General features: G+C 40.8%; 1 protein-coding gene and 1 long non-coding RNA gene across 7 annotated transcripts in view; one reads left to right on the top strand and one right to left on the bottom strand.

Annotated features, from left to right (window-relative positions):
- FBLN2 (fibulin 2) overlaps positions 1–20,655 on the top strand; it is a 206,272-nt gene that overhangs the window by 89,805 nt on the left and 95,812 nt on the right. The window lies entirely within an intron of this gene.
- Positions 697–20,655, bottom strand: part of LOC140497368 (uncharacterized) — a 52,384-nt gene continuing 32,425 nt past the window's right edge. For both annotated transcript variants that reach the window (XR_011964644.1, XR_011964645.1), the window contains exon 3: positions 697–1,626. This is a non-coding gene — a long non-coding RNA (uncharacterized lncRNA). The remainder of the gene's footprint in view (positions 1,627–20,655) is intronic.

Raw genomic sequence — 20,655 nt, 5'->3', positions numbered from 1 at the left:
GTTCTCTGCAACCCTTGGGCCCAGGGGCCAGGAAGTGGAGAAAGATCCAATATTAAAGCTACTTTTCTCTTCAACTCTTCATTCCTGATTACACTATCCTTGTAGCCACTGATTCTCAAACTTTGTGTAGTCTGATGACAGACCCTTCTCAGAATCATGTTATTAAATATTTAAAATAAAATATATAGACTGATAAAGGAAACCAATATATTGAAATTCAGTTAATAAAATACTTTTTTAAAAGATTCATGGATCCCAGGATAAGAACACCTAGCATTTACCAGTTAATTTGGCTTCATTTCAATGCTAGAGATTTTTCTTTCTCTGACTTCCTGAGGCCAAGGGGAAAGGAGGTGTGGGGGCGAAGTGGGATATGTTATTGTGGAGAACCACAAACTGTAGCTGCTGGTCCAGCTTACCCCTTCCTGTATTTGTTTGTCCCAGGGGTCTGAGAGCCAACATTGTTCCAGGCCTCACCTCTCCTTGGGCCCACAGAAGGGTGTGTGGCCATTTAATATAAGGGAAATGGGCAGAAGTTCAAGAATTCTGCCCCCTGTAACAGATTGCCTGACTTGGCTTAGATGTGATAAAGAGTGGAATAAAATTGAAGTTTGGATTTGAAATTTTCAAAGATGAGTGATTTGTACATCTTTCATCCAACCGATTCAATTCTACTCACTTCAATTGAACAAGTCATTGAAGCACCTACTATGTGCCAGGGTACAAAGTCAAAAAATTCTGATAGTTTCTGCCCTCAAGGGGGATAATGGGGAGATACAACAATGTGGTATATTGCAAAGAACCCTGGGTTCAAAACCTAGTTCTGATACTGTGTGACCTGGGGTACACCTTGTGCCCAGGTTTTCAGAGATGGAGAGGAGAAGGAACATAAGACACATTCCAGTAAATTCCTCCATAGGTTAGAGAGGCAAGTTTTATTTCAGTTCATACTGGCTCATTTTTCACAAGAATAGATGGGGCATTGTGGATGAAAAAAAATTTTAAAAAAGAAAAAGCTTGAGCCAAGGGAGTTAAACTTAAAAGTGGTTTTTGGCCGTATGCTTTCTTTTCTTTTTCTTTTCCTTTTTTTCTAAAGTTTTAATGTTTTTATTGATCCAAATTCTCTCAGGGCTTCCCTAGAAGTAAGTAAGTATCTTCTTGGAAAAATGAAAAGAGCCTTTCATTGCTGGGTTCCAGCAGGTCTGTGATCTGGTCCTGATTCCACGGTAACTAGTTGGGTGACTTTGGTGGCTGGGTAAGTCACATTCTCTCTGGGCATTTTTCCACTTGTAAAATGAGAAGGGGGTGAGGATTGATGTTTTCTGAAATTCCTTCCAACTCTGATGTACAAATCCAAGAGTCTATGATTCTCCAGCTCCAAGATCTGTAGGATTTTTTTTTTTTTTTTAGCAAAGTTTCTGTAGGTAACATACAGAGCATGAGGAGAGTATCCTTCTCCCTTGGGTTCAGATGTATGTTTTTGAGGGTCCTCTTGTCCACAGAAGGAAACAATTAGCCTTTCAGGACCCTGACTTGTGCCCATATTCTCTTTTTTACTTACTTGTCCTGATAGATAAATTCCAAATCCCTGGTTTCCTCCATTTCTCTGCCTCTGGCATGCTTTTTCTGGAAATGATTACAAGTAAAATGGATGTTACAACTCACATAAAGACAGACTTAAAATGAATCTTCTTGTCTCTTTTTGACTCATTGGTCCTGATGGGGCCCAATGGTTTGCTGGTCACAGAGTGCTAAAATCACAAACTCTTATGTTATCCTTGAATCAGAGGTCCTCTCCTGACACAAAGGGCCTAGGTACACCTTGAGGCATTTCTCAGGTCTTTGACTCATTGACCTCACCCAGAAAACCTGGAGCTTCAGCATCTGAATCTCTCCACTCCCTCATCCCAGGAATAGTTAACAATTCCTCTTATAAGCACATAGATTCACAAGGCTCAAGACATGAACAGGTTAATGTAAGGGTAAAGAAAAGCAAACAGAACTATTATAAGCCATAGAAAAAAATAGCACTATTTAATAGAGAGCAACCCTATTCTTCTTTTTTTATTATTTTATTTGTTTTCAGTGTTCTACAATCACTTCCATATATCTTAGATTTTTTTCCCTCCTTTCCCCCTCTTCCCCCTACCTCCTCACTCCCTCCCTGAGATGGCATGCAATTTTATATAGTTCTACACATATATTCCTATTAAATACATTTTCACCTTAGTCATGTTGCATAGAAGAATTAAAATGAATGGGAGAAATCATAAAACAAACCAAAACATAATACAAAAGAAAATGATCTGCTTTATTCTGTGACTGAATTCCATAGTTCTTTCTCTGGATGAAGAAGGCATTTTGCCTTAAGAGACCACTGGGAATTTTTTAAGTCCTTGCATTGCAATGACGTACTAAATCTACCAGAAAAATTCCTCGCACACTGTGGTTGTTGCTGTGTACAAAGTTTTCCTGGTTCTGCTCCTTTCACTCAGTATCAGTTCATATAAGTCCTTCCAGGCCTCTCTAAAGTCTTCCTGTTCATCATTTTTTGTAGCACAATAGTATTCATTACATTCATATACCATAATTTATTCAGCCATTCCTCAATTGATGAGTATTCCTTTGATTTCCAGTTTTTGGCTACCACAAAGAGAGCTGCTATAAATATTTTTGTACATGTGGGACCCTTTCCCATTTTTATGATCTTTTGGGGATACAGTCCTAGAAGCGATATTGTCGAGTCAGAGGTTCTGTACATTTTCATAGCCCTTTGGCCATAGTTCCAAATTGCTCTCCAGAATGGCTGGATTAGTTTGCAGCTCCACCAACAATGAATGTGTTCCAACTCTCCCACGTCTTCTCCAGCATTTATCATCTTCCTGTTTTGTCATGTTGGCCAATCTAACAGGTGTGATGTGGTGTCTCAGAGTTGTTTTGATTTGCATCTCTCTAATCAATAGTGATTTAGAGCATTTTTTCATATGACTATAGATAATTTTAATTTCTTCCTCTGAAAACTGCTGAGCAACCCTCTTCTAAGAGACCTGTGCAGAATAGTTATTTTAGGACTTGGGATGCTTGGGAGTTGCTTTTCCATATCTTTGCTTTTTTGGCTGTCTACGCAGCATCCCTTCTCCTGAAGCTGACATCTTTGGCAGCTCTCATATATACCTCTAATTGCTACTCCCTGTTGTAGTCCTTCTGCCATCCTATTTGCTTTTCCTTGCCTCCCTCATATTTTATAGGCTTTTTTAGATTTCAGTGAATGGCAATGCCCTTCCTTTTCCAAAGGATCAGTATTCTGTCCTTAGACTTTTTGCCATGTCTGTATCACAACTCAAAAATACAGATCTAGGTATTTCTGTTTCTAAAATCTTCTCTTGTTCCTAGCTCTTTGGCCTCACATACTGGGGATCTCCCAGGGATCCAAAAAAAGAATCAGTTCCTTATGCTTTATAAGGATGTTTCTCCCTAATTCCATGGTAGTTTATAGTGATTTATCCTGGTTTAATGTTCCCTCTGCTAAAATGTCTGGGCCAGGTGTCTCCCACTTAAAATATAAGGTCTAGAGGCTTAGAAGAGCACCATTTTCTCTCTCCAATAATCCCCCAGTTCCCCACCCTTCCTACTTGGCTGACTGTGTAGGTTTATTCACAGACCACATTTGGAATGCTGTGTTTGCCATGTTTTAGGGAGGACACTGATAAGCTGGAGACCATTGAAAGTTGGGCAACCAACATGATGAACAGTCTTAAGTTCATGCATGTAAGGATTAGTTGAAGTAGATGAGGGGTATTTAGCCTGAAAAGCAGAGAAGTCTTGGAGTGAGAGGAGGAACATGGAAATCATTTCCAATCATTTGATCTGTAGATCTGGTTAGTTTGACATCTATGCCTTTATTCAAGTTCCTGATAAAAATGTTAATTCCTTGATCCCCAAATGAAGTCACTGAAGGGAAAAAAATCACATTTTTTCATAAGAATATTTCCCCACTGTTCTTTGTATCTTCAGCCCTTAGTATGATACGTGACACATACAAAGTGCTTAATACATGCTTGTTGACTGAATGACTGATTCAATTTATATTTTAAAAGAGGAGCTTAGAGAAAGCAATGCCTCACTGGAATGAAATGCTAATGGTTTTATTTCAGGCATAGGAGTGATATTCTGACCTCAGGGGCTTTGTTGTTTTCTCTCAGTGAAGTCACTCATCTGTTCTAGCTGGGTTTACGGCTGGCTTTATGAAACCCAAGAACGCTAACTGGACTTAGGATGCTCAGTAGGAAATTCCATGGTCCATTTCTTCAGAAAGGAAAATTGTGCTCAGAATCCAAAGAATTGGGTTTGAACCTTTGTATCTTCTCGCTTAGAATGTGAACTCCATAAGGCCAGAGACTTTTTATCTTTCTTTGTATCTCTGTATCTTTGTATTCTTTGTGTCTGGCACATAGTAAGTAAGTGCTTGTTGATTGAGTATAATGGAAAAACTGGATTTATAGTCAGAGAATGTGGGTTCAGATCCTGACTTGGCCACTGACTAGTCACTTACCTTCTGTGGCCCTTAGTTTCCTTCTATGTAAAATGAAGACTTTGGCCTAGAGGTTCTCTAAAGTCCTTTCTGGCTGTGAATTCACAATCCTTTGCTCCTAAGAATAGGAGTTTTGTACCAGAGGGAGCTGTTTCTCCTTGTAAAGGCTCTGACTACAATGGAATTGCCTTATGTTTTCTTTGGTTTGGAGCCAAACCCTGGAAACCTTGGCCCAGCAGTGCACAAAAGATTGGACATGGAAACAGAGTGTTTGATAAGTACAGTCTGTGCTCTATGACCTGGCCCATTGGGAGGGACCAGCTGGAGACCAGCAGAAGCTTCTGGTACCTGTGTTTTCCAGAGGGCCTTTGAGAAACCCTGAGTTCTCGGTAGTTGGCAACAGCAACAGTCTAAAAGTTGGGAGGTTTATCTCCCAATGGATGGAGGGTGAGATGTGGGGAGACCGAAAGCCAAAGATTATAGGTTGGGTGGATTTTCTGGTCTGGGATCAGATGGCTACCATGTCAGGGATGTATGAGCTTGTGAAGGAAAGAGAGGGGCCTGATAGAGCATTGAACTGGTGGCAGGAGGCATCCTGTGGATGGTGGTTATGGCTCCTTGGAAGGGGCAAAGCTTGCTGCCCCCTGACCATCCATAATGTCTCTTCAAGTGACAGAATCATGGAGAGGGAATGCAATGTAACACAAAGCATATTGGAACAGGAAACAGAACCATAGACCTTGAATTAGAAGGGATCCCAGGGGTCATCTTGTCTAAAACAGACTACACAACAGAAATATTCATAACATATTGGTCATCCAGTCTCCTGCTAAAGACCTCCAAGGAAAGGGGGGTGGGCGAGGGAGGGAACCTACCACCTCTAATTGCAACTTTTAATTACCAGCCCTCTGAGATCAAACAGGACAAGCTAAATCCCCCCTTTATGTGAAAGCTTCAGAGACCTGAAGATAGCTACCATGTCCCTCCCCCTTCTCTCCCACCCAAATTCTCTCTAGACTAAACATGTCCATGACTTTCAACTGATCCTCATGTAACAACCTCATGTGCACCTGGATTTGAGTCCTACCTGTGTGACCATGAGCAAATTACTTAATCTCTCTGAACCTTAGCTTCCTCATCTTTAAAATGGGAATATAATAAAATCCACTTCCCAGAGTGGTGAGGAAAGAACTTTGAAAACCTTAAAGTTTTACATAAGTAGTTCTACATAAGCATTTAGTAAGCATCTGATATATGCTAGATAATGGGGATACAGAGATAAGAGAGTTCCTGCCCTCAAGGAATCTACGATATTATTAATCATAATAATAGCTAGTATTTACAGAGAACTTTAAGGTTTGTAAAGTGTTTTATAAGTATTGTTTCATTTGATCCTTACAACAACACTGGGAGGTAGGTGCTATTATTATCACCCTTTTATAGATGAGGAAACTGAGTCAGGCAATGGTTAAGTGACTTGACAGGGTCACACAGCTAGTAAGTATCTGAGGCTGGATTTGAACTCAGGTCTTCCTGACCTGAGGTCCAGAACTCTATCTCCTGCATCATTCATTACAACTTGTCATTATTAATGAAAGAGATTTCACAGATCCACCTAATTCAACATTCTACCCTATTCAGGGGAAAAATCATCTTGACAACATTCCTGTCAATTGGTCATGAATGTTTATTGAGTTCAATTCAGTGGAATTCAATGTATACTTGAATACTTCTCGTGACTGGGAGTTCACTCTCTCATAAAGGTGCCTTACCAATTGTTAGTTCTAGTTCTTAAAGTTCTTCTTGGTGTCTTAGGAAGATTATGAAGATCACCTGGCAGGATAAGATACTGGACTCTGAGGTCCTTTCTTGAACTAAACTGCCAAATAATCAAACTCTACTGTAGAGAACTTAGCTCCGATGGGCTGGCCATGTTGTTCAAATGCTGAACGATGCTTTTCTAAAAGACTATTTTACAGAGAACTCACTTAAGGCGAGTGCTCACATGGTGGTCAGGAGAAGTAATACAAAGACTTTGGAACTGATTGTGTGACATGGAAGTCACTGGCACAGGATCGCCCAGCATGGCGTGCCCTCATCAGAGAAGGTGCTGTGCTCTATGAGCAAAACGGAATTAAGTAGCTCAGAAGAAAAATGAGATGTGCAAATTTAGAGAATCCACCCCAAATGTTCACATGGGCTGTTTGTGCCTGACCTATGGTAGAGCATTCTGAGCTCATCTTGGTCTAATCAGCCTCAGTCAGACACACTGGAACCTGACTCTAACATAGTGGTGCCATCTTGGTCCTCTTTGAGAGTGAAGGACAACAACCAACCTACTGGCCTCCTTGCATATCCTACTTACTGATCCTAATTCTGCTTTTCCCCTTCTCATTACAATCTTCTTCCTCCTCTTCTTTCTCCCTTCCTCCCCTTCCCCCTTCAGGCACACACATGATACAGGACCTACTTGGGCATTCACCATGAAGGTTCAAGTTTGGACCAGATATGGCATGTTGTGTCTACCATGGAAAGACCAGTCTAGCCAAATATGTAGAGGCTCATCCTAAGAGTGAGGCCAGAGGATGGATTTTTTTGGCCATAACAACTTGTCAAAGTCAATACCCTCTCCTAAGGCCTTTAGGAGCTCAGTTCCATGTCAGTAAAAGCAAGTGCACTGACTTTATTAACAATGCTTAAAGAGTTTTACCTGCATCTCATAAACCACCCCATGAGGTAATTTAATACAAAAGTTATTATTCCCTTTTTACAGATGGGAAAACTGAGGCTTAGTCCAAGTGACTTGTCTGTGGTTACACATCTGGTATGTTTCAGAGTTGAGATGTGAACCCAGTTCTCCCTTGCCTCTAAATCCAACACTCTCCTCACCTCTTTATCCTTGGGATTAGAAGAAAAATATTATTTTTCCCAAAAACTGATGAGGATCCGAGGATCCAGGTCTCTCTTAGTTGGAGAAGGAGGTCAGTAGTTGTCAGACTCACAGGAATGTCAGAGTTGAGGCCTCATGGCTGTCACAGCTGGATGGTAGAGGGGTCCTCCACCCCCCTCCTGCTTCAAGGAGTCAGGATGGGGCTAGTTTCATGGTACACCCCAGTGCTTCAGACCTGACAGACTCACAGCTGGAGGGTGATTGGCAAAGCAGCTGGTAACTGTAATGGGCCACAGGTGTGAACACAGATGTATGATGTCAGGCTGGAGCCTGGGGGAAGGAGAGGATTGAGGGGACACGTTGATGTCAGCCTCTCCCCCCAATGCCCCAAAGTATCTTTCCCATCTCCCAGCCTGGGCTTTGCAGTGCAGTGGAGTCCTATAGCATAGCGGCTATAGATCATCAGTCAGACAACAAGCATTTGTTACAAGAATAAAGTTGTAAACCATGGATTTTGTGCCTGGTAGCCCTGAGCTCTCCCTTCCCCCCAAGTCCAGCTCTCCCTTGGAAATGCCCCTCATACTGTAGATCAGGAGTTTTTAACCCCGAGCCAATGACTCTCCCCACATCGCTTCCTACCCCTAGTATTTTGATAAATATATTTCAATATAATTGCTCATCTATATTTTATGAATTTAAAAACACAATTATGAGAAGGGGTATGTATATTTCACCAGACTTCTAGACGAATCCACAACACAAAAAAGACTAGGAACCCCCACTTCAGATATTTCCTGTCCCTTTCCATCCAAATTTACCTTTCCCATGTCCCATTTCCTCAGAAAAAACATTGAATTTTGAATCAAAAGAAATGAGTTTAAATCTTAGCTCTTATACCTATGACCTCAGGCAAGTCAAGTAAACTTTCTGGGCCTCAGTTTCCTTGCTTACAACATGAAGGGGTTGGACTAAGGGACTTGTAGAGTTCATTTCAACTAAGAACTCCTATCATCCTATTGTTAGCTCTTTCTCCTTTTGATCCATATTGACTTTTTTTATTCTTTCCCCCTTTTCTTCCCTGATTTTGTCTTAGGTTAAGCAGGGTTCCCTCCCACCCTCTCTTCTCACTTCTGAATTCTCTCCTGCAGTTTGTAGTGAGGCCAAAGGGGTTGCTTGACCTCGGTTCTTGAAATTAAAAACACTGTTGGAGTCTGTCAGGAAGCATAAGCCCCCCCCCCAATGAATTGAAAAGAGTAATTGAGGCTTTCAGATGTTTACATACTATTGCCTTTGAGTTAAGGAGTTTTTATGGACCATCAAGTAAACAAATCTTGGAGACTGTAAAATTGCAGATTCTTGGTTGAGTGGAAATGAGGCCATTTTACTGAAGTGTACGTGCCTGAGGTGATACATCCATTGGGGATGTTAGACTAACATTCATCCTTCACTGTAAGAATGTAAAACTCCTATGGAGTGAAATGGTGAAGATTGGCTGCCTGGGTCAGTGCCACCAGTGAAATTGACATTTTTGGGGGTCTTCTTTTCTCCTCCTCTCCCACAACAAAATATTACCAAACATGGAATCATAGGAGCTAGTGGAGCTAGACAGGGTTCCCTAGGTCCAATCCCCCTCATTTTATAGATGTAGACAATGAAGTTCAGAGAGGTACCCCAGGTTACAGAGGTAATAAGGGTCAGGGAAAGGATTTGAGTCCCTCTTCTGACTCCAGAGACATTTTATTGGAGTGCTGCATTAAACATGAACTAAAGACTTTTGGCAAAGACATGTCAGAACAGACGATGCTTAAAGCTTTGAAAAAACAAAACAAGCTGTATTGGTGAGCCATTTAAAAAAAACAAAATATCACCATGGTTTGACTGTGCTTGGATTCAGCAAGACTTGGATTCCAATCCTACCTCAGATACTTACTAGCTGTGGGATTTCAGACAAGTCACTTAACATTTCTAGGCCTCAGTTTCTTTTATCTGTAAAATTTCAAGTACTGGATTCCACAATTTCTAAGCACTAAGTCTATGATCTTTTGACAAAAAAAAAAAAAATACAAGATTTTCTTTTATAGAATTAAGTTTGAAAATGTTGTCAGCTGGAGGTCAGTGTGATTGACATCTTACAGTCTCCAGACAAAAACTTGCCTGACAGCTTTAGCAGAAAGCTATGGTCAGAGAATGCCATCACATTGTTCACTGATTAAGCCTGACAGTGGTCCATCCCAGAACAGACAAGGGAGGCAGAGTAGAAGGGAAAGGAAACCCCGGAGAAATACACCATGCATCATGTTTCTAGTTCCACCCCCCCATCCCCTCCTTAATAAGGAAGTAGGAAACAGTCAGGGAGGTGGGAGGGTCTGTCTTATCCCCAGTTTGAGTTAGTTGGTTCAGACAAGTTGTTGAGAAGAGCTACAGAGACAAATCTGTAATTTCAACACCAATAATGAGAAAGGAAATGGCATTATTAGAGAGGCAGAGACTTGCCAATAGCTGGGCCTTTTGGAGTTAAAATGACTATGGAGATGAAGAGGGGATGTAGAAGCCTTAGAGTTATTTCAAAGACACAAGCTAATCTGGGAGCACACCAATCTATAATTATAGAGGATTCATTGGAGAAATAGAAATAGTATGAATTTATTTATGAGAGGCTTCCTAGCATAGTAGAGACCTGGTCTCAGAGCTGAGTTCAAGTCTTAATTCTGACACATCCCTGTTGTGTGATCCTGGAAGAATCACAATTTCTCATGCTCTAGGCAACTCTCCAAGACAGGAGTTCTGAACTTGGGGTCCATGGACTTGTTTTTATATGGAGAGAGATAAATATTGATAATTATATTTCAATATGATTGAATTTCTTTGTAATGCCATGGGTTTTATTTTGTACATTCAAGAATGTTATTCGGAGAAGGGCTTGGTAGATCCCACCAGGCATCCAAAGGAGTCCATGTCATAGAAAAATGGTGAGAATCTCAACTCTAAGAAGTAAAGAGGATGCTGACCTGTATCAGTGGAGGGAGTTTTCTCACCCGTGAATTCCTTGTAACAATCCAATCCCAACACTATTGATTCAAATGTGCCACAATAGAAAGAGAGAGATTTGGATGGCTTGGATTCAAATCTTCTCTTTGTCACACTATCTTGGTGACCTTGGTCTTCTGTGCATCTCAAGATCTTGTCTGTAAAATAAAGGGTTTGGATTGATGGGATCTGAGATCTCTTCCAGCTCCTAATCTGTCATCCTACAAAGTATTAGTGCAAATCAAAAACTACTTGGTAAGCACCACCATGTGCAAGCTATTGTGGAAACAAATATGCAAAAAAGCCCACTCTTATCCTTGAGGACCTTAATGAATTTAATAGGGGGATGTGCCATGCATATAAATAGACCATTTTTGTATAAATATAATTTATATTCTATAAGTACACTGTATTTGCACAAATATAGTCTATATTCTACAAATAGCATATATGTTATATAAGTAAAATGTATCAATTAAATAAGAGAAAAATAGGACAAGATTGAGGAATGTCTAGTAGTCTAGTGAGGGGGAATGTGCATGAGGGGATAGGGGGAAGTCCGTTTGTAAATATTATCTGAAGTCAAACAGAGGACAGCTTTGAGAACCAGAGCAAGTCAAGTCAAAAAGAATTTATTTAGCATGTACTATATGCCAGGCACTGCGCTAAGTTCTGGGGATACAAATAGAAACCAAAAGAAAATTGTCCTTGACCTCAAGGCACTTATATTCCAATAAGGAAAGATGATGTAAGACTATCTAAAGGAAGTTGAAAAAGGGTTGAGGAGAAATGGTGGTACGAGGGCATGCAGAGTTAGGAACCAGGGCCCAGTGTGAAAAGAAAATGTGATCTAGCTGGACTTTGGCCTTACCATATTTCACTGCATAATTGTCAAACCCTGGTTTTTGTTTGTTTGTTTTTTCAGTCCAAAAATTGGTTTATAACCTTTTATCATGGCATGATGAATTCTGTTCCTCATGCTGCTTAAAGGGTAAACAGAGCAGCAGGGTATTCGACAGAGACCTACAGATATGCGCTTATCTTTCGTGGTGTAGTGAAGTGTGAACCTAGATTTCTCAGCTCATGTGCATTGTCAGCATTCAGTTTTAATGTATGTTCATAAGTATTCTGTGCATCCTAATCTTGCACCAAAGACAGATTAATAATAAATGATTTTTAAGATATACAGGCATGATTTTTTTAAAAAGCTTCACATAATGGTCATACCCTACTTTTTTGGCAGAAAATTTGCGACGATTATGCAGTTTAAATATGGTACTTAAAATGGAGATTTCAGGAGTAAATGACCTATCAGGTGAAGGGGCTCCAGGGGCGGAGGGGTCTTGTAGGGTGATCAGATTTGCCCAAGATCATGGGGGTAAAGGTAGGTTCTAGGGTGAGAAGGCCACTAGGGAATTATGGAGAAAGTAGTCAGGAACAGGGCCCAGAAAGGAATGAAAAAGTAGCGTATAATTTAGTCAGTAGTAATAGGAAGTTACTGCAGACCTTTAAGTAGGGAAGGGACATGATCAGACCCATGTAATAGAAACCATATCTACAACTCACACATTATAGCAATTTCAGGTTGACAAAAGGCCTTTCTCACAACAGTGCTGGGAAGCAGGCAGTATATGCTATTATCCTGATTTTCATGAGGAAACTAAAGGACAGAGAGATTAAGAGACTTGGCCAACACATAGGTAGTAAGAAAGATTACTATGGTAGCTATGTGAAATATGGGTAGGAAAAAAGGCAAGATGGAGAGAGGGAGACCCACGAGGAGACCATTAGAGTAATCCAGGCCAGAGGTAACCAGCATATGGGAAATTCTGTTCTTTTTGTTCATACTCATAGAATAGTCTAGCTAGGTTTCAATTTCCTTCTTTATGTAATGAAAGGTTAGAAGTAAATGACCTCAAATGACCCTTCCTGCTCCAACATTCTATAATTCTATGAATTCTATTAGCTAGCTATGGGAGAAAAGTATCAGTTAAATCATGGGTCTTTTGAAATTTTGAAGCAAGAGGTTTTCAAGCAGAAGGATTATTCAGTTTAAAAAATGTTCTATTATCTTTAATAAGGCCATAATTGAAGAAATTGTCCCCTCTGTCATTCAGTATTCTTTGTCTGGGGACTTAGAGCATGGCATAGGGAAGGTAGGACTGAATCAAGCATCAGAAACCTGGGTTTGAATTCCCTGCTCTTTGTGTGATCTTGGGCAAATTCCTTTGTTTTTCTGAGCCTCAGTTTCCTCCTTTGCAAAGTGAGAAGACTGGACCAGCTGATCTCAAAGTTCTCTTTCAGCTCAAAAGCCTATGACCTAGAAAGCTCATTAGAAATCATCCATCCTAGTATCATCTTTTATACATGAGAAAACAGAAACCCAGTGAGTGTAAGACTTGTCCTAGGTTAAATAGCTTATTGGCATTAGAGTTGAAAGGAGAATTTTCTTTCCAACTTTAATTCTGCCTGTGAGTTACATAAGCATCTCTTGATAATAGGGTTTACATCATTTTACAGCACTGCTGATCTGGAGTGTGTCCAGAGTTGGTTCACTAGGATGGTGAGAGGACTAGAGTGTGCCAAGCAGGGACTGGTTAATGGACTTGGGTATGTGAAGCCAGGAAAAGTGGAGATTTAGGGATAACATCATGGCTGTCTTCAATATTTGGAGCATGGATTTGTAATGTCTCCATTTTAAGGAAGGACTTCAGGACAACTGTATTCACTCATTCATTCATAACCTGGATTTTATGGATAGATTTCAGGGAGTCTTTGAACTTGAAAAGGAAAAAAAATACATCTTTATTTTTTGCTGTTCTTTGGTTGGTTTCCTTCAAAATCTTATGTATTTTAGTTATTTAAAGACATTATTCTGAGAGGGGATCCACAAGCTTCAGCAGATTGCCGTAGGAATCCATGACACAGTAAAGGTCAAGAAGCCCTGATTTAGGGGCATGCTATGTAGAGGAGGGAATAGATTTGTTCTGCTTAGTCTCAGAGGACAGAGTTAGGAGCAATGTGTGGAAATTGAAGAAGCAGACTTTGGCTCCTATAAGGAAAACTTTCTCTGAGTTAGAGCTCTGCACAAGTGGAAGTGGAATGCCTCAGGAGAGTGGGATTGCCCTCTTATGACTTGCTGGAGATTGTCTAGAAGAGGCTGAATGGTCAACTTGTTGGGAATGTTCCTTCTCAGATAGGGGTGAACTAGATAGATGGTGGCTAAAATCCCTTCCAGTGATGAAATTTTCTTACTGTGGCACTCAAGGCTCCATAGTCATCAATATTCTTCTAGACTTATCCTCTAATAGTCCTTCTGTGTATTCTTAGCAGATCCAATAGGGCCCTTCCAATCCAGCAACTGCCCCGACATTCTTAGGTGAAAGGTTTTCCCAGAGGTCATCGAAAAAAAACCAGAAGAGTTGACTGAGTGACCTACTAGGAGCTGTGTACTCTTTGTTAGATGAGCTTCTTACCAGCTATGTGACCATGGGCAAGACATGTAACTCAAAGCCTTAGTTTTGTCATCTGTGAAATGGGAATAATAATGTTTATTCTACCTCTTCCTCAACCCTGCTGTTGTGATGCCAGTGAATATGTTATTTTTCTTCAGTTTTGTTCAGTCCTATCTGACTCTTCATGACCCCATTTGGGGTTTTCTTGGTAGAGACACTGGAGTCGTTTGCCATTTCCTTCTCCAATTCATTTTACAGATGAGAAAACTGAAGCAAATAGGGTACTGTGATTTGCCCAGTGTCCCACAGCTAGCAAGTGTCTGAGGCCAGATTTGAACTTAGAAAGAGGAGTATTCCTGACTCCAACCTACCAGTGAATATGTTAAGGGCTATGTAAATTCCAAAATGCCAATGCTTACTTTTGGGTTGTGTTATTATCTAAAGACATGCTTTTTGTGGATTTTCTTCGCTTTTCTTAGCCTTAATGAGACTGGAGTCTCACTTATCAAACTTAACTGAGAGGGCTTTGATTAACCCTTGTTTAAACATCTCTCAGGAGTTAAATGCTAGTAAGTTATTCAAATACCTGTGGATTAATTGCCATTATGTACATTTGGGTCAACAATTATCTGTAAATGGATATAACTATGACAGAGAAAGGTGAGCAGGGTAGTGAGGGGTCTAGAGACTCTTACATTTGAAATTCAAAACCATACCATATGAGCATGGGTTGAAGGAAATGAAATGATGAAAAAGTACTTGACCTGAAGGGTTGTCAGAGGGATTAACAGGACCATTACTAGAACTTTTATCACTAAGGGTAAAAACAGTTTTGGAGTCATGGTGGTGGTGGCAATGCCAAGGACAATTGAAGGGGAATAGCCAGGGATGCTGTTCTGGCAGCCCATCAACCAGGAAGTACATATGCCTCCCCACCAAAGGGTAGAAGGAAAATATAAGATCTAGAAGAGGGTCATGACATAAATGGGACTCTGAGAGTAGCTGCCCAGACCCATAAAAGGAAAAGGAATAGGTCACCCTGAGGGCAATAAATACCTGAGCCATGGGGTTGGTGATTTAAATGCTGGGAGGTTTGTTGTGTTTGTCCTTCATTGTGGAAGAAGACCATGCCATCAGAGAAATAATGACATGACTTGCCCTTGACTTTGTTTTGAGGGAGGGCGGGCTGTGCAGGTCACCAGCCTCACTTCTCCTCCAGAGCCATCTGAATCCAGTGACTGGAGATGACCCAGGATACACTGGGAGACCTTGGGCCCTGTAGGCCAAGATCTTTGCAGGTAGTCGCTTAGGATGAGGCAATGCCCATTCATTTAAGAAGTAGCCAGGGCATGGAGGAAGCAAGTTTTAGATCTCTGTTCAAAGGTCCATTGTGGTGGTAAAGTTGAGGACAACAATGACTGTGGTGATCAAGATGGCAATGTTGATGATAGCATTGGTGATAATGATAGTGTAGGATGGTGGTGGAGATAATGATGGTGGTGATACTTTGGTTGTGGCAGTAATGATGGTGATGATGATATGTTACAGGTCCCTAAGGACAAAGCCTGGGTCATTCTGCCCTAGTTATTAATTGGGGGATTAGACTTGTTCTGATTGGCCCCAGAGATCAGGACTAGGACCAGTGGTAGAAAGTTATTGGCAGATAGATCCTGGCTATTCAGGTATACCTCATTCTATTGTGCTTCATTTTATTACCCTTGGGTTTTTAAAACATTTTTTAAACAAATTGAAGGTTTGTGGTAGCCCCATATTGAACAAGACTATCAGCATCATTTTTCCAGCAGCATATGCTCATCTTGTATCTCTGTGCCATATTTTGGTAATTATCACAGTATTTCAGCCTTTTTCATTATTATTTCATCTGTTATGGTGATCTGTGATCAACCATCCTAGGTGTTAATATTGTCGTTGTTTTGGGGTGTCACAGACTGTGACCATATAATACAGTGAGCCTAATCAATAAATGTGTACTCTGACTGCTCTACCCTTTCTCTTTCCTCCTCGGGCATCCCTATTTCCTGAAAAAAAATGATTGCAATTAGGCCTACAAATTAACTCTACAATGGCCCCTAAGTATTTAAGCAAAAGGAAGTCAAGCAATATAGCAAACTTCATCGTAATCTTATTTGAAGAAATTGCTACAGCCACCCCAACCTTCAGCAACCCTTGCTCTTATTAGCAGCAGCAGCCATCAACATCGAGACCAGACCTTCCATCAGCCAAGAGATGATGACTCACTGAAGGCTCAGATGATAGTTAGCATTTTTTAACAATAGAGTATTTTTCATTAAGGTATGCACATTTTTTTTAAGATAATCCTATTGCACACTTAATAGACTACAATATAGTGTGAATACAACTTTTATATGCATTGGGAAACCAAACAATTCACATGACTCACTTTATTGCAGTGGTCTGGAAACTGACTCACAATATCTCTGAAGTATGCCTGAATAGGAGGAAAATCTTCCTAAGCACTAGAGCTATCCAAAAGCAGACTGGGCAGTCTCTGGAAGTAGTGGGTTCCGCTCTGCTGGAGGATTCTGGACAAAGTCAGAATAACCACTTGTCTTCAATGTTCTGGCAGGGAATCCTGTTGAGGGTCAGTTGGACTCAATGGAGTCTGCGGTCCTTACTGATTCTAGGCCTCTGGGATTCCAAGTCAGGATCACCACTCTTTGTAACTGATGGTATCACTCTTTTTGACATTATCCCTGAGGGTGATATTATAATTCATGCAAACATTAAGTGCCCATAACTTGTGTTTTTCATGCTTTGGTCATACTTGCTCTATTGCTAAGAAGGCATTTCTTTGATCTCCAACTCTCAGTGTTCACTCTTTTATCTGTTAAAACCAAATGAGATTTATTCTCAGCTATTCTTAATCCATTCCTTCAATACTCTCTAAAAGGTGTTTTTATTTACACCCTTCTCCTCAAAACTAACCTTTTGAAAGGAAACTAGGTTGTTGTTGTTTTTTGGCCTGAATTTATGGAGAATTGAGCCAGAGAGAGGGCCAGCATAGATAGGACTCAGGAGGTACACAATCTCACCTCTGACACATCCTGGCCAAATCACTTAATTTTTCAATGCCCCAGGTAACAGAGACTAGCAACTGGAAGAGAGATAGATGATCTGTGACAGTTGTAGGAATTTCCACCATGGGAATTTTTCACACTGATGAGGTCATGAATCTTGATGAAGAAGAAAAGATGGAAAGGTCTCTTTTTTGATTTTATTTCTCCTTCTTAATTAGAACAGATGTCTCAAACCATTATATCCCCCTTTGTTCTCCTTTGCAGTACCTTTCCTGCAATTGCATGTCTGTATTCCAAGAGTAGCCAGAGCTCATGTAAACATGGGGAAAAGAGCCATCAACCTGGATCCCAGCCTTGGTTTTGTCCTGTACTCACAAGACACAATAGATCTGCCAATTGAATGTCTGAGTCATGGATAAAATTAAATGAAATACAGATTTTTTGAAGGTGAATTGCTACTTCATTAGAACACACACACACACAGACACAGACACACACACCTGATAATGTGCAGGTGCAGAAGGTAGTGAGAGTTCCCAGAATAAATGATCAACTCTGGAGAATGCTCCATTGGCTGAGTTAGGTTCTTGGTCTCTTCCTGTAGCTAGTTGGTCCCTGTTGTTTTATGCTTTGTTTGCAGGAGATTCAAGCCTCCTTCCATCTGTGCAGAGGAAGGGGAATGTGGGTGTGGGACCCACCATATAATGTCAGGTTTGGATGCTCTTTTGGTTAGCCTTTCAGAACTCATTTTTTTTTTCTTTTTTACTCTGCTATATATTATGTTTCTCTGGAAAGGGTGCTGGGGGACATATATTGGGAAGTAGAAGTGATATAAAAACAAAATATATCAATGTATTTTTAAAAACAATAAATCACCAAAATTTAAAAAATTCTTGAGAGACATACCATGCAGGAGAATGGATGGAACTTTTCCAATGGTCAAGGCTCATAGATTCCACCTTGACAACATCTCCCACATCCTTCTCCATCTTTCCTCTTTTCATGATTTGCCCATGATCGCAGAGTAAGTGGCTAGGGCAAGATATGAAGCCAATGTCCCTCTCTCTCCCAGCCTAGCACCATTCTATTATGCCATGCTTTCTTCATGGTGGTCCAAATTGGCTGGACTGCAGTATATGATGTGGAGAATAATAAAGCTGGTGAAGGCGAGTAGGACCAAATTTTGAGATTAAAATAAAGATAAATGCTTTTGGTGTTCTGACAAAAGCAACAACAGCACAGCTGATGACTGGCCTTCCTGTCATCCATGGTATCTCTTGGCCCAGAGATTGGCCCAGATGACAAGGACCCAGATTCCAGAGATGCTTTGTATTCAAAAGACAAAGGACTATACGTTCCAGGTTTTTCTCATCTAGGAAGGTGGTGGCTGGGAACTATAGAGCATCTGCTGTCACCTTCAAACTCTTTTTTCATTCCTACCCCTCTTCTCCCTGTCCATCAGAGACCTGCTGCATGGACAGGTTTGTGGCAATGCTGCTTTTATTGTCTGATATTCAAGTGAGTGTTGATGACCCGTGGAGTGGCTGTGGTGCAGGACTGAATCAAAATGAATGTTTGTCCTTGGTCAGAAGCATGGAATAATCATACTCAGAATGGTATATTCTAATGGAGAAGGGAGGTAGATATTGCAAAGGAGCAAGGCCTGCTTTCTCTCTAGTGTCATGTGTCCAGGGGGCAGAAAAATTGTAATTAAACAAGATAGTTAAAAGTAGGAAAAATCCATGTGCCAAATTTGGAATACTGGGATGATGGACAGTCACTGAGCACCTGAGATGTTTGTAGAATAGTCCTAGGGACTTTGGAGGATAAGACTGACAAATTTTTGAGCAAAAACCTGTACTGAACAGTGTGAGAGAGACAAGAATTTGGTAATCTCTGATATCTCTTTTAACTGAGAGATTTTTTTGTGGTTTAAGTGATCCAAGAAAGAGCATAGTACAGAGGAATGAATGTTGGATGTAGGGGACAGTGTCATACAGAGGAATGAGTGCTAAGCTTGAAGTCACAGGACCTGAATTCAAATCCCTGCTCTCAAGTCCACTGTGTGACCTTGGGAAAATCACAACTATTTTGAGCCCTGGTTTCCTCATCTGTAAAATGAGAAGGGTTGGACTAGATGACCTCTGAGGTCCCTTCTAGCTTTGTCTCTATAATTCTGTGGAATCATGATACCTGGTCTCAAATAATGGATTTATGATTTTCTATTTGTGTAGCCTTGGGCATATCATTTTCCTTCTCTATTCAATTAGGAGTCTGGTCTAGACAGATACTCACTAAGGCTTATTCCAGCTCTAAAATCTTAAGATAAATCAAACAAAGTCCCCGATCGCGAGGAATTTACAGTTTGGTCAGACCGATGTACGTACAACATTTGGAAAACTAATCACTAGTTAGAAGTTTGGGTTCCAGGGGTGGGGATCCTGTGGCCTTGAAGCCACATATGGCCTTCTGGGTCCAGGCTGCATTCCCACAGCTAAGTTCTGCTGTGTGTCCAAAAATGTTTGGCGCCTTTATTTCATTTGTCCCTTTTGAATTTATTCCTTCATAACAAACATTAAATAATTGTTTGTTGAATTAACTTGACTTCCTGATCTTAGATGAATGAGAATGAAATTGACCAGGATGCTGCCTCATGAGTTTTGAAAGGTGGAAAGAGCCAGTGGAGGTTTTCACCCCAACTGTAGTTAGTTGAAAGGCCAAAGAAGTGTGTAGCAACAGCAGCCAAGTCCAATGAGTAGTCAGCTTGACTTCTCCCAGGAAGCATGCAGTCTTGCCTGAGTATCTATCTCTGAAGCTCACCATCCCAAACCAAACTTGGTGGGTACCACATGAAGGGAAAAAAGGATTCTGAGGAATAGGAGTCATAAAAGTAGCCCTTAGCCCTTCATACTCTACACACATTTCTACCTTTGTATTCTGTATTGAGACCACCCAAGGATCTTGTATAGGCAAGGGGAGAATGTGCCCCCAGTTAGTGGGATGAGGAGATATGGAAGCTACTGCTCCTTACCCCACTCTCATCCACCAGCTCACAATAATTCTTGCCTAACCCTTGCCACTGAAGGAAAAGTACAAGGGGCCGAGGGAGGGACATGTAGATCTTTTTGTATGTACACTCAGTTCTTGCTTTATGCTGTCTAAGTCATCATTCCTTCCAGCTCTGAAGCCAATTAGCCTTTTTGTTACTACACAGTATGGATCCTTGAGTCATCATGACTGAAATCAACTTCTGACGTATCTCCTGTTTGATTGGCAGCAGGCATAGGCTTTAAGGATTGGGCACTAATTGGCCCATCTCCCTCCCCCCATCCCAATTTATTCATTTTTCTAGTCAATTTCACATACATTTTCGCATCAGGCTTTCATGGCAGTCCAATGGGGTAGGTACTACAAAAATTATCCTCATTTTGCACATGGGGAGTCAGAATCACAAGCAGTCAGAGCCCAGGGACTTGTTCTGTGTTACATAGTTGCCTGCTAAGTGATTTGAAGAGAGATGCCCTCCTTTGGCCATTGAGAACCAGACAAGTCAGGGTGTATGTAAGATGCTTCTAATTTTGTCTGAGAGATAATTATCCCACTATTACTTAAGAAGAAGCCTACCTGAGATATGTCTGTAATGTAAAGACTTCTACCGCCTCTCAAAGGCCATCTGGAAAATTTTCATGTCAG

This window comes from Notamacropus eugenii, chromosome 3, assembly GCF_028372415.1.
Source record: "Notamacropus eugenii isolate mMacEug1 chromosome 3, mMacEug1.pri_v2, whole genome shotgun sequence".
Taxonomy (NCBI): domain Eukaryota; kingdom Metazoa; phylum Chordata; class Mammalia; order Diprotodontia; family Macropodidae; genus Notamacropus; species Notamacropus eugenii.
This window is presented reverse-complemented; position numbering and strand designations above follow the sequence as displayed.